The sequence below is a fragment of the Prionailurus bengalensis genome, chromosome B3 (assembly GCF_016509475.1).
Source record: "Prionailurus bengalensis isolate Pbe53 chromosome B3, Fcat_Pben_1.1_paternal_pri, whole genome shotgun sequence".
Taxonomy (NCBI): domain Eukaryota; kingdom Metazoa; phylum Chordata; class Mammalia; order Carnivora; family Felidae; genus Prionailurus; species Prionailurus bengalensis.
Window position 1 is genome coordinate 139,226,191 of NC_057355.1, and position 25,243 is coordinate 139,251,433.

General features: G+C 51.3%; 1 long non-coding RNA gene across 2 annotated transcripts in view; it reads left to right on the plus strand.

Moving 5' to 3' along the window:
* Positions 1 to 24,839, plus strand: part of LOC122469507 — a 48,834-nt gene extending 23,995 nt beyond the window's left edge. For both annotated transcript variants that reach the window (XR_006293495.1, XR_006293496.1), the window contains one exon: positions 22,323 to 24,839. This is a non-coding gene — a long non-coding RNA (uncharacterized LOC122469507). The remainder of the gene's footprint in view (positions 1 to 22,322) is intronic.
* The last annotated feature ends 404 nt before the right edge of the window (positions 24,840 to 25,243 follow it).

Below are 25,243 nucleotides of genomic sequence, written 5' to 3' on the forward strand. Positions count from 1 at the left end.
GAGAGAGGGAGACACAGAATCGGAAACAGGCTCCAGGCTCTGAGCCATCAGCCCAGAGCCCGACGCGGGGCTCGAACTCCCGGACCGCGAGATCGTGACCTGGCTGAAGTCGGACGCTTAACCGACTGCGCCACCCAGGCACCCGAGGATACTTTCTTTTCAAACCTGGCTAACACCTCTCGCCAATACACTGAGCCCCCGGCGGGGGGCAGGCCTGGGTCCTTTCATGCCTAAATGCCCTTCCTCCGGCAACCGTACATCTTGGAGGCTTCTGGGACTCTCCAGAAACCAGTTATTCTATTCTGCTGCTTCTGACTTATGCTTGTCAGACTGCGTAGCCTGATTTTAGGGTTTGGAGAAACAGGCAGCAAATTTAGGGCATCCCTCCTGGTACTTTGTACATAGTAGGCTCTCAGTATCTGTGTTCTTCCTGAAAGACCTGATTGACTTTAGGTAGACGTTAGGCCCAGATCCGTCTGCTTTGCTGATTGTATGAAGACTGGAATTTTCCGCAAATAGTACGCCGTGGGACAAGTGTGGCCCTGGTGCGTCAGTAAGAGGACGAGTGATTTGATCCCCAAAGCCCCAGAAACACCAGTTCCAGAGGGAAAGCGGAGGCTCCGCTAAGCTTTCTGACTACTACAGTCCCCTTTCAAAATTCAGCAGTTCTCTTTTAAAATTTTTGAAGGGTAGAAATAATATATTAATTAGATCCAGCAGAGGGGTTAAACCACCAGCAAAGGTTAGAAACCGCCCCAAAGGGTAGTGGCTCCAGCCCAAGATTAGTTTCTCACGTGTAAATAGCCTCAGTGGGGGTCCCCCGTCGGTGGACAACTGTCCTCCTTGGGGTGATGTGGGGACCCGGGCTCCCTCGCCTCTGCCTCCGCCACACTCCGGATCCTCTGACATCCCTGTTGTCATCCGTTCCGGGCTGGACGAACGGCAGAGAGAGCAACTTGGCTGCGGGCCTGCCCACGGCTCTCTGCTCATACTCCTCCGTCAAGACCTCAGCCACGCAGCCACCCCTAAGTGCAGGACGGACGGGGGATGTCGCTGGGTTCTGTACCAGAGGAGAGCGGGGTGTGGATGCGGTGGGACGGAGTGTGAGTGGGGGAGGAGCAGAGAGAGAGGGAGACGCGGAATCCGAAGCAGGCTCCAGGCTCCGAGCTGTCAGCACCGAGCCCGACGCGGGGCTCGAACCCACAGACCCGTGAGATCGTGACCTGAGCCGAAGTCGGACGCTCGACCCGCTGAGCCACCCAGGCGCCCCCTCCAGTTCAATTTAAAGATGGGGACAGCGAGGCTCAGAAAGAGGGAGTGCCGTGCCTGCCGTCACACTGCTGGCCAGTGAGCAGACCACGTGTGCTCTCCACGCCCCATGCTGGTGCAGACCCCTTTTGGGTCTCTCTTTTCCCATTGCGACCGGCTTCACATTTCCCTCCCATCTGTGTCCGCTGCCCTAGTGCGAGATTTGCCGGGGTTCCTTGTGCTTCTGGGGTCGTCAGGGGGCCTGCAGCCCCATCCTGAGATGGCTGCTTCCCCCCTGCCCGGGGTCCTTTGCCAAGGGCTCTCCACAGCCCTCAGTGAAGACCCGGGCTTGTCCCTTGCAGGACAGGAGAGCCTCCAATCGGAGATGTTATGTGAGGAGCCCAGGATGCTCACTGGCTGCCTATGGAGGGACACCCAAGAGGGACCCCTGGGTCCTGGGGCGCGGACTTCCACCTGCATACAGGATTCCAGCAGGTGGCTGTGACTCCAGACAGGTGTAAAACCGAAAACGTGGGCTAAACATTAACCATCGGTACTCCGGGTCATCTCCCCTCACCTTCCTCTACCCCAGACTTTCTCCTTTGAACGTTCCGACTTGGCGACGGCAGAGTCACTCACAACAGTCCCCCGGCTTCGGGGAGCCCCTCAGATCTCACGCAGGAGCTGAGACGGAGGCACTCACCAGGAGTTGGTCTTCATCCTGTGTTTTTCTCGTCTCCCCAGCTAATGTGCATGGAATCTTCCCGTAAGCACAGAGCCGCGCGGGGCCAGGGGTGTGGGGGACGCAGAGGCGGTTAAGACCTAGTGTCTGCTCTCAGCTGGGTCTTAGCCTCTGCGCCCAGCAGGAGTTCGGGTTTCTTGGTGGAGCCGGCGAGGGGGCAGGGCACGGCCCCGGTGGGTGGGAGCCCGGGACAGCAGGGGATTTGCCACGAGGAGGCCTGGGTGGCTTGTCTGACGCAGGGCACCGTCCCTGCCTCGTGCACGGGGCTGTGCCGGGGAGTAAATGAGCCAGCCGGGGCAGGTGGCAGGTGCCGAGGACACAGCAAGCGCTCAGTCCACGCGGGCCGTCACCGCATACGACGAGGTGGCTGAGGATCCTGGCGAGTCGTTTGCTGCCTTCCCGAGTGCTGTTGGCATTAACAAACGGTAGCAAAAAGGAGGGAAGCAGCGTGTGCTTGTAAGGGGTCAGCCCGCCTGGCCCAAATCCCCATTTCACGGATAGGCAGACAGAGGCTCATGGAAGGAAAATAGGGCTTGTTTAGGTGAGACACGAATGACAGCATGAGCTTTGCAAGTGCTTTGTGATTCCTTCTTCCTTCCTTCCTTCCTTCCTTCCTTCCTTCCTTCCTTCCTTTTTCTCTCCCTTTCTCTCTTCCTTTCTCTCCCTTTCTTCCTTTCTTTCTCTTTCTTTCTCTCCCTCTCTTTTTCTTCCTTTCTTTCTCTCCCTTTCTTTCTTTTTTCCTTTCTTTCTCTTTCTTTCTTTCCCTTCGCCTCCCTCACCTGTCTTTGGAGAGCGTATTTTTGACTTTCTTTTTTATTTCAGCGATCATTCATTGATTCTCTTTTGTTTTCTACAATCATGCTGGAGACGGGAGGAGGCGATCAGCCAAATGACCCAGTGGCGTCGTCTGGCTGGGCTGAGAACTTCCCCACTGTGGGCGCCGACGAGAGCCTGCTTACGGGAGGCAGTCGAGGATTCGGGCAGCCCCGAGGGGCTCCAGCAGAAAGGTGGGCGGTCACGCAGCAAGCCTGCTACACAAAGGGTTGAGGGTTCCGTGAGTGGCCGGACGAGAGGAGCGGGGGCGAGGGGGTTCTGCTCATGCATCGAGACCTGCTTCCGCCAGCATTTTCTGAGTATCTGCTGGGCATCAGGCCTCATGCAGATGGTTCGTGGGATCGAGCCCGTGTGCTTGGATCGAGTCAGAAAAAGTAAGTTATGCGAGTGTACAATGTAGGAGTTCGTCCAGCAGATTTGAGTGCGTGGCAAACCAAGGGTTGACGCCCCTGGCTCCTGGCCGTGCCATTGTGAACAGATCACATGCCCCCAGTGAGTCACAACTTCCTCTTCTGGAAAATGGGCACTGAGCGCATTCGTTCGGAAACAACTGACTGTCTCTGCAGTACTCTTGGTGGTTTGTTCTTGGCGTGGGGGCTCCCTCGGAGGACATGATTGCTATCACGTAGCTTATCTTCAACGTGGCGAGGAGTGGTCAGCCCGCGATCAGCCCTTTGATGCGAATCAAGTAGGGCATGTGCATGGTGAGTGAGAAGTGTCAGGCCTTTATCCACAAGGCGGCCAGCAAGGCTTTCCTGGCGACGGGAGGTCTGAGCCAAGCCTGGCCACCGTGAGAGAGCAAGTGAGCACAGAAGTTAGAGCAACGTGAATTCCGGTAGAGGAGATAGCAAGTGCAAAGGCCCTGGGGTGATATTTAAAAAAAAGAAATAGAGGGTGCTGGTCTAGTTGGTGCAGGAATGACTTAGAGAAAAAGGAGGAGGAGGAACTTGGAGAGGCAGGCAGGAGCCGCAGCATGTAAACTTTTTCAGTGGTGACACTTTGTAGCAAAATCCGTTTAAGCTATTTTTTCCCCCCAGTTCGTTTTGGACAAGTACTGGATCAAAACTGTAACCCTGACTTCCCTCGGTGTGTCAGTAGCGGTTTCTGCAAAAAATGCTATCATTCGGATGGATGCGATTTCCAGTCCGGACACAAACACGCTTGGAGAGGTCCATCTGCAGAGATGAGATTTTTGTGCCTCAGGAGTGGGTAAAACCCACCCAGCTGTCTGGTTGTGTCGAAAAAATCGCATTAAAATGCAGATGTTCCTGAGTAAGTGAGATGTTGATGGGTACAGCCCTCCCAAGAAAACTATTCATGAAATACACACTGTTGAGCCACAGCTCGCAGGCTGGGTCATTTGCTCAGCAAGATGGGAATTGCTAAGAAATCTCAGTTACAGGAGCTATTAGGAAACCCTGGGGTCTCCCCAGTGGCGTTTAGACGTGGGGACTCACAGGCACTGGGGAATCGTGGGATGGGCTCCTTAGAAGGACTTCCTGGCCACATCCTTTCCATATTTCCAGTTGGACCTCTCACGTAGACCTTGGGGACAAGGAATAAAAACCGATGCCTCCCTGGGGCGTCCAACTCTTGATTTCGGCTCGGGTCCCGATCTCACGGCCCGTGGGATCGAGCTCCACGGCGGGCTCCGCGCTGACAGCGTGGAGCCTGTTTGGGATTCTCTGTCTTCCTCTCTCTCTCTCTCTGCCCTTACCTCACTCGCTCTCTCTGTTTCAAAAATAAACATTTTTTAAAAAAATCTGATCCCTCCGTATCGCTCAGGGAGGTCCCACCTCCCCTCATACTTGTTCAGCTTCTCTTTCTGATCTGATCAAAATCTTCAAGGGAGATTTCTTGAACAAGAATTCTCCTTTCCCTGTGGGACTTCGGAAGAAAGAGAAAACAAAAGGGAACGTACGTTTTCTTAGTAAATACCCTTTATGTGCCTCATTGAACCATAAAGCGCGCTGACAGAGAGCTAGGTAAGTGTTACCCTGTTTTGCAGGCAAGGAGATAGGTTCAGGGATGAAAGGAGGAAGGTCTGTGGCCGCCTGCCAGGAAACCATAGAGCAGGGCCCCTGGGAGCGTGGGCCCCGTCCGAGGCGTGGGTTCGAATCCCAGCTCCCTTCCACCTGCCGGCTGGGGCACCGGCCAGGGCAAGTCTGTCCACCTTGCTGGCCCCGCTTTGCTCATTTATAAATGTGAAGACCGACCGCCCCACCCCCACCTTATTTGTTGTGAGGATTAAAGTTACCAGTGGATTTGAAGTGCTCAGATCGCTGCCTGACCCCCAGGAAGTGCCCAGTAGTAGCCCAGAGGCTCCTCGAACTGGCTTCCCAGCATCCGGGTTGCTCGGCCAGCAGGAAGGGAGGGGTGTATGTAGCCAAGCAGGGCCGTCCGTGTGAGGGACGACCAGACCTGAAATGCAGAGACTTTGCTTGATTCCTGGGATCTGCAAAAGACTTGTAACTGAGGTGACTGGCCCTCCCCCCCCCCCGTCCCCTAGTCCCCATACACACAGACAGTGACACGCAGGGACCTAATCCCAGACATAGCCAGCTCGGTCCATTGTCCGGCTGACACGGGGCTCATCTGATTCCCCAGGGAACCATGACTCTCACTTTACAAATGAGAATGTTCATGATCTTTGCTGTTCCGCAGAAGGCTCTGGCTGCCTGTTTATCAGATCTTGCTGGGAGCGCTTGCTTCTGCTTGAAGAAGAAAAACCTTTCCTTCAGGCTCTCGAACACCAGCCTCTTTCAGCCAGGGTCCTGTTACCTATTGGTATGTAACAGCCCGATCTACAACTTAGTGGTTTGAGACAAAAGTCGTTATTATCTGTCGCGGTTCTGTGGGTGGGTGGGCTCAGCTGGGCAGCTCTGACGTGGGGCCATCCTGTGCTGGAGCTGAGGACCCCCCGCTGGGACATCCGGTGGCCGGCTGGCCTCTGTCTCCACGCTCCTCTCCAGGTGGCTCGCTCGGGCTTCTTCGTAGCAGGCAGTCCCGGGGTCACTGGACTTCTGACCTGGTGACTGGCTCCCCCCCGGAGCGGTGTGCTCCGAGAGACGGGAGGTGCACGCGGCCAGTCTCCTAGGGCTGGGCCCAGAGACTTCCCAGGGTCACCGCCACCATAGGCTGTCACCCACGGGGAGGGGACACAGATGCTTGCGTCTCGATGGGCGAGGATGGCAGGTTTGTTGTGATCTGTAATCACCACAGCTGGGGAGGAGGCGTTTGGCAGGCTCTGTGGGGTCTGAACGCCTTTGACTGCTCACTCCCATGTGACCTAGCGTCTGCTGAGTCCCTCAGGAAAGATCGGGAGCCGGGCCTGCCACACCAGGAGGCAGGCTGCGTGGCCCAGGTGATTGGCTTAGACTGGGATCTGCCTCTTTGGGGAGCTGGGGAAAAGCCCGTCTGGCACACACACTGAGACCAGACAAGCCAGACGGCATGTAGGGTCTGTGGGGCACCGGGCAGTGGAGGACACGCTGAAAGATGGAGGACTAAGGAGCAAAGGAGCAGGAGAGGCGAGGTGAACACAGGCAGGACTCAGGAAGGCAGGCAGCCTGACCCTTCCCTCCCACCCCCCACAGCCTCAGGAGCAGAACAGCTGGGGCTCTAGAGTAGGGCACTTGTCCCTGGAGGGTGGGGGACGGGCACAGAAGTCAACAGCCCAGACCCAGGGTCGCCAAGCAGGCTTCTGGGACAGGAACTCACAGAGCCTGCACAGTCAGAAGCTGGTCCTAAAAAGAAAGCCACAGACGTGTGCTGACAGAGCCTGGGTATGATTAGCTCCAAATACAGAATCCGAAGTGACCGGAACCCGGGGCCCTTGAGACGGAGCTCCTGAATGACGGTGGCTTCGGATCGCAACTGGTTCTAAGAACCACGGTGGGCAGCGTCTGCAGGGGGATCCAGGAATTCGAGAGAACCCCACAGGGCCTAACTCTGGACCCCTTCCCTTCAGGATTCTGGTTCTGGCTGAGGATGTTGGGCAGAATGTTCCAGAAGTTCCCTTAGGTTCTGGGGATCTCTCTGTAACCAAGGACCAACCTGGGACCTGGGACCAAAGGTCCCTGGAAGCTCTGGTTCAGAGCTAAGACCCCTTAGCATCTCTCCCCCTGCCGCCCCCACAAAGGATTCACACTGAAACAAATCCTAAGTAGGGCCCAGCAAAGGCCTGGTGGGTTGGCATGAGTGTTAGTGGAATAATTGAATGATGAATTTAAACATGACGTCTTCACTGATGAATGGATAAAGAAATTGTGGTTTTGGGGCGCCTGGGTGGCGCAGTCGGTTAAGCGTCCGACTTCAGCCAGGTCACGATCTTGCGGTCCGGGAGTTCGAGCCCCACGTCAGGCTCTGGGCTGACGGCTCGGAGCCTGGAGCCTGTTTCCGATTCTGTGTCTCCCTCTCTCTCTGCCCCTCCCGCGTTCACGCTCTGTCTCTCTCTGTCCCAAAAATAAATAAAAACGTTGAAAAAAAAATTAAAAAAAAAAAAAAAGAAATTGTGGTTTATACACACAATGGAATACTACGTGGCAATGAGAAAGAATGAACTATGGCCTTTTGTAGCAGCGTGGATGGAACTGGAGAGGGTTATGCTAAGCGAATTAAGTCAGACAGAGAAAGACAGACACTGTATGTTTTCACTCTTATGTGGATCCTGAGAAACTTAACAGAAGACTATGGGGGAGGGGAAGGAAAAAAAAAGACAGGGAGGGAGCCAAACCATAAGAGACTGTTAAAAACTGAGAATAAACTGAGGGTGGATGGGGGGTGGGAGGGAAGGGAGGGTGGGTGAGGGGCATGGAGGAGGGCACCTGTTGGGATGAGCACTGGGTGTTGTATGGAAACCAACCTGACAATAAATTTCATATATTGAAAAAAATAAAAATAAAAATAAACACGGCCTCTTATTTCTAAACAAAGACACCGAGCTAGACTGGAAAGGTGTAGAAATAGTTGAGAAGGTTCCCCTCACCCAGCTTATCCTCAGGTCCCCAGCGTGCATGACCAGAGTGAGGTCACCAGACCCAGAAAGGGAGCCTTGTACAACACGACCGACTGAACCTTGTCCAGACGTCACCAGGGTTTCCTTCCGCTCGTGTCCTTTTCTGCCCCGGGACCCCATCGGGACCCCACAGGGCTTTATTTTTAGCTGGGTGTCCTGGTCCCTTCCCGTCTGGAAGGGCTTCTTGTACTTTCCTTGTTTCTCACGGGCCTGGTGCTTTTGGAAAGTGCTGATCAGTTATTTTGTAGGATGTCCCTCAGTTTGGGTTTCTCTGAGACTTGGGTTCGTCAGGAGTGGCTCGAAGGTGTGCATTCTGGGCAAGAACCATGCCTCCTGCCGGGGGCGGGGGGGGGGGGGGTTGGTCATGGTGTCCGTGTCCTGTCACTCTGATGATGACCTTGATCGCTGGCCGGGATGGTGTCTGCCAGGCTCCCCTACCCTCAAGTCCCCATCTTTCCTACAAATTCCTTGGGAGAGGTACTTTGAGACCATGCAAATCCGGTTTCTCCTTAAACTTCCACCCGTTAGTTTTAGCATCTGTCGGCGGATCTTGTCTTCAGCAGTTACTATTGCCAAGTTTGCCTAAGGGTGATTTTCTCAATTCCTGCTTTCCTTCCACATTTATTGCTTAGAAATTCTACTGTAAGAAAGAACTAGCCCTTCTCCCCCATGTGTGTATTTCTGTGATTATTTCCATGAGTATAGACCCCTGGGTATTTCCTTTCTTCTATGAATTACAATCTGTTACGGTGTTTTTTCATTTTCTGGCTCAGATTGTGTCAGACTTAGCCTAATATTCGGATCTTCTTCAATTTTGTGCTTGTGTTTTTGGCCAGCCCGTGCCCCCTTGTCTTTCCGGGGACACATTCTTGCTTTCTCGAATCACAAGGTGTTCAGGGTTCGGCTTCTGTTTTCCCTTCCCCAGCCCTACAATCAGTCCTTCTCCAAGGAGCCCTGGGTCCTGTCCCTGGAGCAGGTGCCTAGAAACCAAGGTCTGGAGGCCGAGTGTGCTCATTGCTTCTGGGGCATCACTGCTTTTAGGCCCCTTTAGGGGACAGAGCTGGGATAACATGGACGCGCACTAACACATCACATGTGTTTCTGGCTCTGCCCACCTGTCTGTACATTGAGAACCATGAGTCGGCTCCGAGCTCTCAAATTCTAGTCCCAGCAGCAGGAGCTCCACGTTACCCGTCTCCCCTTTCCTTATTTGTAACTTCTTTCTCCAGCCGGGAGTGGCCGTCCTCAGTAGCTACAATGTATTTTCTTAACTCAAGTATACAGGAGTTCAGAATTGCTAACCCACACCCTGTGGGAAACACTTTCCCAGTCGGTGACAGGGTGACAGCGTCTGTGTTTGGTGTCTCGTCTTTGGCTCTCCACTGTTTGGTCAGGATCCTGTTTTCCAAAGTCTCTTAGGTGAGTGGTTTTATTTTGTTTTGTTTTGTTCTTTGTTTTTTCCCTATCCCCTTCTATGTGGGTAAGCTATGTATTTGTACTCGTTTGGTCCATCTGTTGGTATGAATACTCCACTTTGGGTGTCCCTCTCGTCTTGGTTGGTTACAGTCATTTTTTGTGTGTGGGGTATATGAGGGGCGCGTGGAACAATACAGTGCTTTGAAGTCAGATCTGTCCTGAAAGACCCACTCCGAGAAGGGTCACTCCCTGTGTCCTCTGCATCCCAATCCCATCCCCATCACTCCATTCCTCTAGCGCCCACCCCTCTAGAGAGCCCGTCTCTTCCATATCTGACTCCTGCTGTCCAAAGAGCGGGTTGTGTATTTTGTAACCCTTTCTTACGCGACTGGTAGCAGACCATACTATTCTTTCGCCCTTTGCTTTTCTAACGGGATGGTATGTTGTGGAATTCTCTCCACATCTGTTCACATCACCCCTCCCTTCTTTACAGCTGCACAGTGCTCCACGTGTGCAGGTACCAGGGTTTATTCAGCCACTTCCCTCTGTCCGGGCACTTAGGTTGCTTCTCCTAGTTTTGCGTTTACCAACGATGCTTCGGTGAATGAACTTGCAGGTGTATTTTTTGTAGAGCTGGGGGTTATCTTCACGGTAGAGTCCACGGAGTCGAGTCGCTACGTTGGTGAGCCAGTGCATTTGTTGCAAAGTTGCCTTTCTGAGAAGTTTTTTGCTCAGCTGTCGGAAAATACTTGTTTCTTGTTACAAGTCAACGGTTCGTGTCCATCGTGAGTCCATCACAGATGAGTATTAGAGGGGGCGGGTCATGTGTTTCCGTGACACAGCTCAGCGGGGGCCAGTCAGGAACTCAAAGCTAGCTCTCTAGAGTCCCAGGCTCCTTCCCTGTTTCCTGCTGGTCCTGGATAATGGGGGTGGAGTCTACAGGCAAGTGGGGTCCATGGCCAAGTGGGTGCTTGGCAGGTAGGTGTGATGTTGTCCATGGGGCTGGTGGGCCATACCACAGGCCTGAGTCTCGCTTTCACCTCTGGGTTTAAGCCACCTCATCACAGAGCTACCTCATGACTTGGGCTCCTTGGGGAAATCTAGGCTAATATAATTACTTTTCCCCAAAACTAAAGAATGTGCTCTCATCTGAACATGGGAAATACTGATTAATTTGCCCTTAAGTGTTAGTACCGGGAGCTGTTTTTTTCTCTTTGTGATCAGTGTTCACGCTTTCCTTACTCCACACACAGTAGACTAAACCTCCTTAGTTAGGGAAGAAAGAACTCCACCGAAGGCCCTTGTACCTTATCATCTGGGTCCCTGCGCTCCCTGGTCACATGACCAAACTGAGCCCTAGGAGATTTACCCAGGCTCTTTCTCCCCAAAGGACGAGAAGGGAAGGCAGATCCCACTCTGTCCAGGGCTCTGAGTGTGGCACTTGCACTCAAGAGAAGGAAGAGGCCAGGACCTGCTGGGGCAGGAGGGGTCTCTCTGACCTGGTCCCAGAGCAGAGGACCCCTTGGGCTCCCCACCAGGTGTCCCCAACCACCCCACCCACACACACACTCACTAGCCCAGCCTGCCTACCCTGGTGGACCCCCTGCTTGGAGAGTCAGAGAAGAGGGTGTGTCCTCTTGACCGTAGGTTCTTCTCACTGCCTGTCTCTCTCTAGTAAGTTCTAGCCGGCTGGGCTGGACCATCCCTGTCATCCATTCAGCTGCCTCCCATGCCTTGCCCTCCCCTGACCTGGAAGCTGGGCCTCCCCAGGCTCGCTTGAGGTCCATCTTTCCTTTCACTCGGTACACCGAGCACCATCTGAACTCTAGGCGCGGGGGCGGGGGCAGGGGCAGGGGCAGGGAGATGAATGGGACCCAGGCCTGTCCCTCCTGAGGAACTCGCATCGCAGTTCAGCGGGGGAGACCGCAGATAAAGGGATAGTTACGGACTCAGGCAGGAGATGCTCAGATGCGGTCTACAGCGGGCCTCCCGACATCAAGAGGGGGTCCCTGGAGATACGGTCAACCGAGCTGAGCCCGGAAGGACGGGCGGCAGTTGTCCAAGCCAAGGAGGGAGCGTGAGCAAAGGCGGCGCTGTGGCAGGAGCTCCGCGTGGGGGGTGCACGGGGGGCAGGGCAGGAGATGGGCAGCTTTGGGTAGCAGAATTGGCCGCTGTGTTCAATCCCGACTCCATTGTTTGAGGAGTTCTTTGTTTTACTCACTGCTGCTCCCTCCTGCCTGCAACGGTGCCTGGCGTCTTGTAGGTGTTGCGTAATTATTTTGAATCTCAATTCCGTATCTTTAAAATAGGAAGAACACTTCCGTTTGTCCGTATCCCAATATTCTAGAAAATGACCCAGAGTATAGCAGGTGCCGGATAAACCTGTGTTGAGCGGCTGGCCGGCTGAATGGTACAGGGCTTGGCCCATACGTTGTGCTGACTAATTAGCAGCTATGATTGTTATGGCCGTGTGTAGCCAGAGGAGCAGTTACGAGCCACAGCATGACGGAGGTGGGCCTCATGTGCAAAGGCAGATCCGGCAACCCTTTGGCGGTTAAGGAGGGACAGTGCTCTACTTGTTCGTAAGAAGAATCGTGAACTTTTGTTGAGCAGATTAAACGCTTTGCAAATGTTGCTTCTCTTCAGTGACTCTTGGGGACTCGGAGTAATTTCCGGTCCCTGGGGCTGTCCTGTCTGCCACTCCACTGAGTGGCCATCCGTGGCACCCAGGCCATTCTGTGGCCACCCGGGCTGGGCGCGGACATATCCAGAGGGGTTCATCTTCAGAGACACGCCCAGCCCCTGCCGAGGACCTCAGCTGGGTGCGGGGGTCCTGTCCCTTGGAGAGAGGCTCCCAGTGAATTTCCCGAGGCCCCAAGAGGCAAAGAGCAAGGCCTCAAATGGTGGCAGAGCCAGGAGCCATCCGATGGAAACGTTCCACCTAGAACGTTCCGTCTGACCTAGAGAGCAGGTCACCAGCTTCCGCTTAATGCAGCCTGCCTGATTATAGGAGCCAAATGGGTTTTTTAAATTTATGACGAGGTATCTCAGGCATACCAAAGAGTATACATGCCTACGTGTCCCGTCGAGAAAGTAAATACGAGTCGGGTGTGTTGCACCTATTGAATTCCAAAATTCTTTTTTTTTTTTTGTTTTTAGCTTTTTTAATGTTTATTTTTTTTTTTTTAATTTTTTTTTCAACGTTTATTTATTTTTGGGACAGAGAGAGACAGAGCATGAACGGGGGAGGGTCAGAGAGAGAGGGAGACACAGAATCGGAAACAGGCTCCAGGCTCCGAGCCATCAGCCCAGAGCCCGACACGGGGCTCGAACTCACGGACCGCGAGATCGTGACCTGGCTGAAGTCGGACGCTTAACCGACTGCGCCACCCAGGCGCCCCAATGTTTATTTATTTTTGAGGCAGAGACAGAGCATGAACAGGGGAGGGGCAGAGAGAGAGGGAGATACAGAATCAAAAGCAGGCTCCAGGCTCTGAGCTGTCAGCACAGAGCCCGACGCGGGGCCTGAACTCACGGACCGTGAGGTCATGACCTGAGCCGAAGTCGGACGCTTAACCGACTGAGCCACCCAGGCGCCCCTAATTCCAAAATTCTTTTGCGTGGTTTGCAAGAGCTGCTGTTCTGGCCTGTTTTCCGCCTACAACCTCGGCTCTTCCCTCGCTCGCCAGGATGCTTCATCACCCCGACAGGCTGCAGCCTCCCACCCTCCTGCTTTTCCTTTGCACCTGCTGGTCCCCTGACTGCACTCCCCTCCTCTGCCGTCGCCGAGCTGGTCTCGCTAGACTTGCACACGTCCACTTCAACGCTGCCCATCTTTCAAGGACAGTTCCCGATGTGCCCTCCCAAGCAGGTTGAGGCTGCTGCATTCTTTGTGCCGTCCCGTGCCTGGCGCTCACATCGCCACCGTGATCTGCTGGTCTTTTCCCCTCCCTGGGTCATGAGGTCCTTGAACGCCAAAGGCCTTGGTCTCTCGGCGTTTGCCTGTGGCTTAGTCCGGAGCTTGGATCAGCACGGGTGCTCTGGGCATATTTGTTGGAAGCACGGTCCTTAGGTGACCCCTGAGGTCTCTCTCTCTGGGGAGGGGTTCCGCCGCATCCCTTCGATGGGCCACTCCGGTGATTTTGAATTTCCAGGCAGGAGTGGATCGGAGTGAATCTTCCTCATCCCAAAATACAGAAGTGTCCTCGAGACCGAGAAACACTTGGAATGGTGGCTGAGCCTGAGTCACTCCAGAGAACACGGTCAGCGAGTCGTGGAAAGAATTTGGATGATCTGGTGCCTCCCCTTGTCTTGATATCACTTTCCCTGCCTTTGACTTCAAAGTGATCAACCTGAAGCAGCTTGGCCAAGTCACACAACTAGCGAACTACGGAGTCAGGGCTGATGTATTTGAGGCCAACGCTTCTCACTTCCTATCAGTTTTTCAAAACCCGAGTGTCGCCTTGCGGAAGACAATGGGGATTGTTTTTGCTTAGTTCCCAGTTATACACGTGGTTCCAGTGGATGTAGGTTACCGTGAGGGTGTGCCATTTAAAAACTTTTTTTAACGTTCATTTTTGAGAGAGAGAGAGCGTGAGTGGGAGAGGGGCAGAGAGAGAGGGAGACACAGAATCCGAAGCAGGCTCCAGGCTCCGAGCTGTCAGCACGGAGCCCGACGCGGGGCTCGAACCCGTGGGCGGTGAGATCGTGACCTGAGCTGAAGTGGGATGCTCAACTGACTGATCCACCCAGGTGCCCCGAGGATGTGCCATTTGAAAGCAAGGGAGAACGTTCTGGACTGAGCTGTGGGCAGGTGGAATAAGCTGGCCTGACCGTGGTGAGTTCGAGTGACAGGAGGTACCCAGAAAACAACAGTGGAGCTCCTGTGGGGGGGATTCGAAGGGCAGATGAGGAAGCAAACAAAATGCACTCAATGTGTGTTCTGTGCGAGTACAAGTTCCTTGGTCATAAGCGGCGGATGTGGGTAAGGAATGGGTTTGACTGCCTTCAGCAAAAACACAGCATTTTTCAGGGTAGTTAGAGAGGGTCATTTACGGGACAGAAGGAAACGGGCAACAGAACCTGAAAAAGGGCAGAAGTCAGGCTGGCTCCAGGCACCCAGGTGGCACCAGCCACAGGAGGCTCCTTCTGGAGCCGTGGCCGTGACGACCCAGCATTTAGAGCCGACCCGCCCTCAGCGCCCTACCCCGGGGTTGGGCTCTGGGAGCTTCTGATGGACTCGGCCTGGGTGGAAATGTCACCAAAAGAAGGGCATGGACGCCGGCAGGCCGGGTGGCCCTGACGGGCTGTGACCGCAGGGGCCACACGGGGGCCTTGACTTCTGTCCGGGCTCCCCTCCCACGTGGCCCTGCAGCCCCCACACCCGGGCCGCACCCCGCATCCTGTACTCCTGTGGCCTCTTTTCCAAGGCCCTACGTCCCCACTGGGCAAACCATGAGCGTGGTTTTCAGAAGCGGCCCGGCAGAGGACCGGCTGGCAGGTGGGCTCGGAACGGAGCTGTCCGTCAATTGGGTGGCCCCCTTCCTGGTTGGAGCTGCTTCTGGGATCGATGCTCCCGGTCTTTCAACTCCTGTTGCTACTGCTGTGGCTGTTGTTAACTTTGTTGTTGATATTGTTTTACAGTTACTCTGCTGGAGTGATTATTAATTAATTGATTGATCGTTTCTTAGATACCAGAAGCATCCTTACAAAATGCAAAGTATAAAGAACAAACCCCCGTGTACCCACTTTCCAGCTTAAGGAGTATCACCAGTACCTCCGGGGTCCCCAAGCACCCTTCCCTGACCCCACCCACTGCCCCTCTCCACTCACTAGTATGGGCTCGCCTGCCTTCGTGTTTGTGATTCTCTCACTTTTTCCTTGGAATTTTGCCATATTTATATCTCTGGATCACGTAGGGCTGTTTCCAAACTTTCTATAAAGGGAAACACCCTTCGAGTGCTCTTTGGCCACAAGCCTTTTCACGCATCGCTGCTTTAGCCATCCATACGTGTGTGTGCGATGGCATTTTCCCCGCCGTACGTAAGCGCCACGTGTGAAACGGGACAGTAGGTCCAGGCTGCCGCGGGTGACCCTGTCCGTGAACGTTCACGGCTGTGTAACCTGGCGGGTCGTCGCAGGTGTGTTCAGGGTGGGAGCCCGAAGGTGGGATGGCGGGTCACGGGGCCTGCGTATGGTCAGCTTTACAAGGTGATGTCATCCTGCTTTCCCGAGTGACAGCATCCAGCTTGTGCTCCTGTCACTTCAGAAGCTGTGTCGTCAGTGTTGGGCGGTTGGTTGGACCTTATAGCTCTTGTGAAGCCGATGACTGTTGGGTAAAAGCTCGTATTTTAATTTGCGTTTCTCTGATCACGGAGGTTTAGTTTCTTTATGGCCGTTCACTCTTTCGGGAAGTTCCCGAACGTGGTTTTTGCCCAGTTTTCTACTGGAAGTTTATCGTTTTCTCACTGACTTGACTGTAACAAGATCTGTGTGATATATAGAGTATATATAAGGTGTATATATGACACATGTACATCCCAGTTTATGATTTAATAACTTCACTTTTTTATGGTCTTTTTTGATAAACATTAAATTTAATGTGATTGCTTGTATTAGTATTCTCTCTTATAGCTTGAGCCTTATGTCTTATTAAGATAGCCATATAAGATATAGGATATATATAAGATATATATAAGATATAAGATATATATAAGGTATCATATATCTTATATATCTTATTAAGATATCCATATAGGAGTGCAGATGCATAGGGGCACTTGTACCCCAATGTTTATAGCAGCACTTTCAACAATAGCCAAATTATGGAAAGAGCCTAAATGTCCATCAACTGGTGAATGGATAAAGAAATTGTGGTTTATATACAGAATGGAATACTACTTGGCAATGAGAATGAATGAAATACGGCCTTTTGTAGCAACGTGGATGGAACTGGAGAGTGTTATGCTAAATGAAATAAGTCATACAGAGAAAGACAGATACCATATGTTTTCACTCTTATGTGGATCCTGAGAAACTTAACAGAAACCCATGGGGGAGGGGAAGGAAAAAAAAAAAAAGAGGTTAGAGAGGGAGGGAGCCAAACCATAAGAGACTCTTAAAAACTGAGAACTAACTGAGGGCTGATGGGGGGTGGGAGGGAGGGAAGGGTGGGTGATGGGTATTGAAGAGGGCACCTGTTGGGATGAGCACTGGGTGTTGTATGGAAACCAATTTGACAATAAATTTCATATTAAAAAAATTAAATTAAATTAAATTTAAAAAAAGATATCCCTTACCAAAAGGACATGAAGATAGTCACTTCTATTGTCTTCTAAAAGGTCTTAAGTTTTCCCTTCCACAGCTGTCTCTAATCCATTGGGAATTGATGAAATACTGGTTCAATTCCATTCCCCTCCCCCCACCAGATGCTTAGTTACTCTAGCACTATTTATCCACAGGCCTATTTCCTCCCACTGATCAGCATTGTCCATGCACATGTAGCTGTTTCTGTTCTCTTGGTCTGTCTAAGATTTCATTAGTCAAGCAGCATGGTGATTCTTGAGGTCTTTTGGAGCAAATCCCCCTCCCTTATTCTTCTTTAGTGAAGATCTTAGCTATTGTTATCCCTTCTCAATTTGATACACATTTTAGAGCCAGCCTATCAAATAGCACCAAAAACCCTGAAGAAATTTTGCCTGGAGGGTAGCAAATCTGTAGATCACATTGGAAAGAACTGATGATTTGGGGATGTGGAATCTTGCACTCCATGAAGATGGTATATCTCTCCCTTTTTATGTTGGTCTAATTTTAAGTCTGTTGGTAAAGTTTTCTGATATTCTTTATAAAGATTTTACACATGCTTGTGATTATTTTTAATAAATCTTCATTAAGATACAGAAGGGATGTCTGGGTGGCTCAGTTGGTTAAGCATCCAACTCTTTGATTTTTCACTCAGGTCACAATCTCACGGTTCGTGGGATCGAGCCCCGCTTTGGGCTCTGTGCTGTCAGTGCAGAGCCTTCTTGGGATTCTCTCTTTCCCTCTCTGTCTCTCTGCCCCTCCCCCTTCTCTCTCTCTCTCACACACACACAATAAATAAATAAACTTAAAAAAAAAGATACTCTCTACAAACCACAAAATTCAACTACTTAAAGCGTACAATTCCGTGGTTTTAGTATATACACAGAGTTGTGCCACCATCACCAAAATCTGTTTTAGAACATTTTTCTCACCCCAAAAGAAGTGCTTTTATCATCCATCAGGCAGTCACTCTCTGATTCCCCTCCCACCCAGTCCCAGGCAGGGAGGGACGAGTGAACGAGGGAGTGAAGGAATGGAAGTAAGCTTTATGCCCCGCGTTGCTCAGCCCCAGACTTTGCTTTCTGTGTTATTTTGGTTTTGTTTCTCCTCCCACGTTTATTACTGCTGTGGCTTCCAGGCTAATCTCCCTCTCTTCATCCTGCACACTCTGGCCAGACAACTTTGTCCCAGGAAAAGAACGTTCCAACCACTTCTCTCCTAGGAAGCCCTCCGTAGCTCCCCTGGGAGCTTCACTCCCAGCCTGGTTTCCACGGGGAAGTTCAGGCTGATGAGTCAAGCACTGTAGAAACAGACTTCGGGGTGTAACAGACTTCTGTGGGGCGGAGAAGGCCTTGGTTTGCTGCAGAGCCCTCAGAACGTAAATACGGTCGACCTGATTATTCCCCTCCACTTCCCCCTGAGTCAGAGTTATCTCGGGTTAACTCAGGGAAGAGGCTAAATTAAGCCTTGAAGCCAAGCTGCCTCCCTGACAGGCACTTTGTTTTGCTTGAGTGACTGTGATGATCGGTCTTGGGTTTTAAGGGCAACACTAACAGCGTCTCTTTAGACCAACCGTGGCGATGCATTCCCTGCCCTGCAGAGACCGGGAGATGCCCGTCCGTCCGCAGTACACATTCATTCTGCACGCTTCTCCCAGCGCCCGGCCCACGCCGGGCACCGTGCTTGGAGGTGAACTTTCAGCAGCTTGCTCTCTTGGGGCTCGAGGTCCAGCTAAAGAGACTCCAAGCCACAAGAGGCCCTCTAAGGAGATAACGGCTACTCATTGGCTAGATGTCTGTCCAGAGCAGAGAAAGGAGTGGGTTTCTAAAGTTCTTGCACCTTCTCGTGACTTGGTGCAGAGGCTGGGCTATGGAGTGTCCAGAAGAAAAGAGACAATCATCACTCTAGCACTCACAAACAAGCAAGCGGACACAACCCCTTTGCGGGACCGTCGAGCACCATCTAGTAAACCGCAACACGTGCACGCCCTATACCTCAGCGGTTCCTCTCCCGGGCTCAGGTAGCCAGTAGGACATCGCACACGTACAAGTTTTACATCAAAAGGAAAATTGCAAGCAAATATTGAACGCTAGTTAACCCATGCATGCTGCAGGATTTAAGCAGACGTGTAATCATATTTGCAGTTTATTTTGAAATACACCCAAAAAGGAAGATGGACGGGTAGGCGCACAGATATTTGCTAAAGCAAGTGTACTAACCTGTTCATGGTGGCATTCCGATGGTGTGTGTGGGTGCTCACTGGAAATTTTTTTTTTTCTGTATGTTGAAAACTTGTATGTAAAACGTTGGGGGAAATGCACGCTTTTCACGTTTGCCAGCAGACGTGTGCAAGAACGTTCCGAGCAGCATGATGGCTTCAGACTGGAAGAAATCCAAATGTCCATCAGCAGTAAATAGAGACATAAATCATGGGTCTGTTTATATAATGGTGTACTGTTCTCAATAAGAATGAATGAGCCACAAGCTACACGCAACACAGGTGAATTTCACCAGCATAGGACTGAGGGGGAGAACAAGGATGTGCTGTATGATTCTATTCGTGTAAAATTTACAGACACGCACAACTAACCTAGGGTGTAGAAACCAGGGTAGTGGGGTTTTTTTGGGGGGGAGGGGAGAAGGCAGAAAAGATAGTAAATGGAATAGGATGCCACGGGGGCCCCCTGGGGTTCTGGAAGGTTCTGTTTCTTGATCTTGATGCTAGCTAAACAGGTGGGAACATTTGTCAAGCTATACATTTAAAGTCTGTGCACTTTTCTGTGTGTGTATTATGCATCATTAAAAACCGTACTAGGAAAAAGAAGAAAGACAACCGAATAGATCCAGCCGGAAGCTTGGCCTAGCCTGAGCCTGTCCGGTTATACTAAAGCTGTGAACGAAATGGGACTTCGCTTTAAGACATTTATCCACTCATCTGTGCATGCATTCACGCTGCATTAATTCCCCTGTCTTCACTCATTGTCTGTCTGTCCCTGACACAGACACCTGTTCGCATGTACTGGGCTCCAAATCTAGACTTGATCCACACGGCCTTACCCAGCCCTTTTAGGGATTCGCAGGCCCAGGGGAAGAGATGTGTAGATAATTCACTTTGCAACCACACCCTCCACCTTCCTGGATTCCTGTTTGTGATCCTTCCCGGGTATTTGCCCTGAGATATCTTCTGACCCCTGTATTAAAAAGAGATTTATTGTAAGGAATCGGCCCATGTCATGATGGAGGCTGGCGAGTTTCGAGATCTGCAGGGTGAGTCAGCAGCTAGGAGACTCAGGAGAGCCGATGGGTTTAGTTTCAGGACAAAGGCTAACAAGCTCAAGACCCAGGAAGAATCAGCATTTCAGTTTGAATTCAAAGGCAGGGAAAGTGATGCCCCAGCTCAAAGGCAGGCAGGCCGGAGAAACTCCTCCTACTCAGCCCTTTTGCTCTCTTTGGGTCTTCGGCTGATTAGGTGAGGCCCACCCACTTCAGGAGGAGCCATCTGCTATCCTCAGTCTCTCCATTCGCATGTGAATGTCATCCAGAAAAAGCTTCATGGAGTCACCCCAAATAATGTTTGACAGATGTCAGGGCACCCCACGACCCAGGCAACGTGACGCATAAAATTAACCATCACCATGCCGGAGCCTGAAACACTTCCTGGCTGTAAAGGAGGAAGTGCACCCGGGGTGAGGTGGGGTGCTGGCCTGGTCTGAGTCCCATCCCATCAAGTAGACAAGCTGCTGCCGTGACACACACACTGATCGTTTTTTACATACGGTTCAGATTAGTGGCTGGTGGAAAATGGTTTTCTTGTAGTGGTTTTCTATTTGTCTCATCTGTTCTTTGCTCCTCTTTTCTTTTATCCCGGTTTTTGTTTTTTTGGACTAATTGATTATATCTTACAGTTCAGTTTTTATCTCCACTATTGGCTAACTAGCTCTTCTACTTTTTCGTTTTTTTTAGGAGTTGCTCCAGTCTTTGTTAACTTAACACCATCGATCTCTAAATCCTATTAAAGTACTTCACATAAAATATAAGATCCTTAATGTTAATTTTTATTATTTATTTGTTCATCATTATTATTTTTTTAAGTAAACTCTACCCCCAAGGTGGCTCTTGAACTCACGACTCCATGATCAAGAGTCGCGTGTTCTACCGACTGAGCCAGCCAGGTGCCCCTGAAATATAAGATCCTTACAACGGATTTACTATCTCCATTTTCTGTGCTATTCTTATCATATGTAGTTTAGTTCTACATTTGTTATAAACCCTATAATATTTTTAAAAAATCTAAACAATTATCTTTTAGAGCTATTAAAGGCGAAAAAAATTTTTAAAAAAAGAGATGATTTCGGTTACTGCAAAATGCCTCATACAAAAAAAAAAAAATCTGGAACCTATGAATACAGTTCGAAAGATAATGAGGGAAAAATGAACAGCCAGGTGTCCCCCAGCCAGCTTAACAAAGGGCAAGTGGCCAGTGTATTGAAGGTTCTTGGTGCTCCTTCCAAATGGCCTCCCTCTTCGTCCTCGCCTGTAAGAAGCCTCTCTCCTGAATTTTGCGTTAATTATTCGCTTGCTTTGTCTAAAACCCAGACACGGTAGAACCTCGGATCGCAAGTAACGTGTTCTGCGAGTGTTCCGCAAGACGAGCAAACGTTGCTCACAAATGTTAACTTGATAAACGAGCGATGTCTTGCAGTGTGCGTAGTACGTGACGCGGGACGTCACATGATCACGACTGAGCCAGTGGTTCTTGAAATTCGCTTTGATATACAAGTGCTTTGGATTACAGGCATGTTTCCGGAACGAATTATGCTCGAAAACCAAGGCTTTTTCCTGTACGCGTCTCTAAACACTATCTTGTTTGGTTGTGCCTGTTCTCAGCCTTTGTGGTTTGACTCCTGCTGCACAAAGTCTTCTGCATCACATGCTGGGGCTTTTTCCACGTTGTCACAGGTGCCCTCAGCTCGTTCATTTCACTGCCGTATAATATTCCATCACGTCCAGACGTGTCTAGTGGGCGGACCACCACGGGTCCATCTGTTCTACACTTGATGCATGTTTGGGTGGCTTCTGGTCCTCTGCTGTCACAAACGGAGCTTGTAGGAGCGTCTCGCCCACGTCCCCAAGTGCACAGGTGCCCAACCCCGTTGTACAAGATGTGTCCCTTTAACGCCAAGGAACTTTCCAACTCAGACTCCTGCTAGAGTTTCTTACGGCAGTCTTCTCATCCTCTTGCCGTCCTTCTGGCCCCAGTGAGTCACCTTCCCTGGGTCCCGACCACCCCTGCCCACGTGGCAGCCAGTGCTCCTGTCGTGTGTAGGAACCCCTCTTTGTACATATGCAGGATGGGACGTTTCTGGGGTGTGATGTAGGACATGAATGCACATAAAATTCCCGCTGCAGTGGAGGGTGCCTGTGTTTTCGTTCAACTGCTGTGCAGTAGCTTCTGTTCTCTGCTTCAAGGAAGAGGGGAGAGAACAAGCTTGGTAGAAAAGGTGGCACCCAGGCTGGACTCCTGGGCCGATCTCTTCGAGCCAGTGTCAGGACAGTCACCCTTGAAATTGACAAGCCGTGCTCTGCTACTGCTCCGTGGCTCAGAGCGGCGTGTCCCGGGATGGGATCCCTGGGTGATTTTTCACTCCCACGCACGGTCTAGTGCCCAGGCACGAAATCCCCTCCCCTCCGCCCCGGCTCTGCCCTGCCGTGGAGAGGATGCTTATAAATGATCGTCTTTTGTGCTGCCTCTTTCCATTACAGGTTAGCCTGGGGCGGAAGATAAAGACACTTGCCACCAAGATGGTAATCACGAGTGGAAATGATGAGGACAGAGGAGGCCAGGAGAGGGAGAGTAAGGAAGAGAGCGTCTTGGCGATGCTGGGGATTATCGGGACCATTCTGAACCTGATTGTTATCATATTTGTATACATATACACCACTCTGTGAATGGCTCAGAGGGTGCTGAGGGGCCTCGGGGATGGCCGAATGACGGGAGTCCTGTGTGTCGGCAGGTGACTGATCGGACGCTGCCGTGCAAGCGAGCAGGCCTGACCTACACACGCTGCTCAAGCAAATGCACCTTCGAACTGTAGAAGAGGTCACAAAAACAAACCACTCCTGCTACAAAGAGCAGACACTAAAGCACAATGAACCCAACAAAACTCATTCACACGACAAGGAGCTCAACGTCTTTGGCCCGGGGCCCGAAAGAACATGCAGAAGACCAGCCTTTGACGCCATGGGTGAGCGGATGGGTGCAGAAACTCCTCATCCCGGGTCTCTGATGGATTTCACGCGTTGGGAAGGAGGAACAGGGCGGGCGAGGCTCGTCGGTGCGTCTCCTGGGACACGGGCTTCACCTTAACTCGACGACGAGCCGTTCGGGACGAGAAACCACAGGGGCAACCCTTTGACAGAATCCCATCCATCAAAAGTGGCTAACTATTTGATACTGGGGAGATAACTTATTTTTCTTTTTTCATTGGCTTGACGTGTGTATCTGTTCATATCAACGTTTATAAATATATATTTTTAATAAATGTGCTCTATTTTTTAGCATGAACCAAATATTTGGAGAGGCGCTCCTCGAGTCCTCGAGCTTTCGTTGGTTTTATCTGCTTCGCCCCGTAGACTGCAGGTGTTGTGTGGCATAGCCGTTCTAGTCCTGCTTCGAACATCTTGAATCTTTTCCCTTCCCCCCCCCTCTTTCTCTCTCTCTGTCTCTGTCTCTCTCTCTCTCTCTTTGGTCTGGAGGACATTTTTCCATAGCACCAGCCCTGGTCCTGGTGGATGCATGTTTTAAGATTGTCCGTTGAGCGGCTTTTTGTTGTTATATGGGAGATCTAAAACGATTGTGGGCATGTGGACCTTAGTCGGACCATATCCTTACTGAGAATTTTGCATGAACGAGGACTGAGCGATAGATCAGCTTCGAAGAAACGTAAAAAGGACTGTCGTTGAAGAGGAGAGGGCAGCTACGTGCACAGATCAACTCTAGGACGGAATCGTCGGCTTCTTATTGCCAGCATTATTTTTTCATTCTGGTGACATCGATCAGATTTTTATTTCAGCGGCCACATACCGTGCACGTTAGGGAGAACGAGGAGGGAAGGCCAGCACAGGGGCATAATTCCTTCCTTAGTTAGCGAGCTGCCTGGGACCTTTTTCGGAGGAGGTGGGGTGTAAATGGCACGTGGGCTGTCCAGCGTGAGAGCTCACGTGGCTCTCTCGGGCTCTGCAAGGACACCCCCGTGACAGGTGACTTTTTAAGGGCCCTAGAAGGGGATGCAGTGATCACCCTAAAAGATTGCTGTGCTTCTTAAAGCTCCTGGTTTACAGCCACACAAAGCTACTTCCTCCCTGGTAGGGATGGGTGAATATATACAAATTTGCCCTCTGCTCCTGGCTCCCTGAGAAGGGCCTTTGCCTGGCTGTGGCGACATACCCTGACAAAGAGGGTCACGGTTCCTTTTGCCGGCGCCAGACTTGCCCGTGGATGAAAGAAGCAGCAGCTCGCCTAGTTGGGTTCAAATGATGCCCAGGAGGTCGCTACCGCCAGATCTCTCCCTCCCCTTGTTGTGGTGTCTGAAATTCCACCATTAGAGAGTCACTTCTTGTGCTCTTTTAAGGGACCAGGTTCTTTTATAAAGCAGATGCCCCCAAGCACCTGACTCTGACGGTATTCATCAGGTGTCTTCTCTTCCCTCCCAGAAGGAAGTAGACATGCATTTAGGGCACACTGTGTGCCAGAGACTTTATATTCCTTAGGTCACTGAAATCCCCCTATAACCCTGTAATCCCCCTGCGAGATGGGAGGGGCCCTTTTCCCACCATTTGTCGAAGAAAGAGCTCCGAGAGATCAGGAAACTTCCCCGAGATCAGGTGGCTGAATCTGCCCGGATCTGCCCGATTCCTTAGCCCAGTGAGGGCTGCGGGGCTGCTGGAGAGAGAGATGATGCACAGGAGGGGAAGGCGCAGGAAAGAAAGGGCCCTCAGGGTCATTCACAAACCCGATGGCTTTGTGAAAGTCCAGTTCTGCACATCTCACCCCCCCCCCTTCCTCCATAAAAATAAATAACCCTTGGGAACTCCTTGGACACTGGCAGAATATCATACAAGTAAGGACGAGGGACAAGAGGAGGTTGGTTGGGAATAAAATGGGCTGTCAGGGGGAGGGAGCCATCCACCAGGTTGTGTGTGATTCTGGAAAGACTATATGAAAATTCTGAACAGTGAACAGAGTAAACAATAAAGGTGCAATGGATTAAAAAAATACTACCAACGTCTTTTTTTTTTTAGCACTGTGGTATTTTCAAACGTCATTCACTGTCATTCCTTTGTCTATACTTATTTTTTATTTTATTTAAAAAAAAAAACAAACACCTGAATGTGATTCTGTTAAGCAGACCTGTTTGGTTTGGGCCGTAGAAGCCCCCGTGATTTTTCAAGTATACTCATTTGAAATTTATTGGGGGGGAAGACTGCCCTTCCAGCCCTCGGATCAGCCTCCAGATGGTTCTTCGAGATCATCGTAATCCAGAGCCCGGAAATAAAGCTGCCCATTCAGTGCCTGCCGGGCCGAGGGGAGGCGCTCTGGCCCGCGTCTCTGGCCTGCGTGGTCTTATTTCCACCCTCATGTAGCAGGACCCAGGAGCGCACACTGGGCAAACCCACAGCTTCCC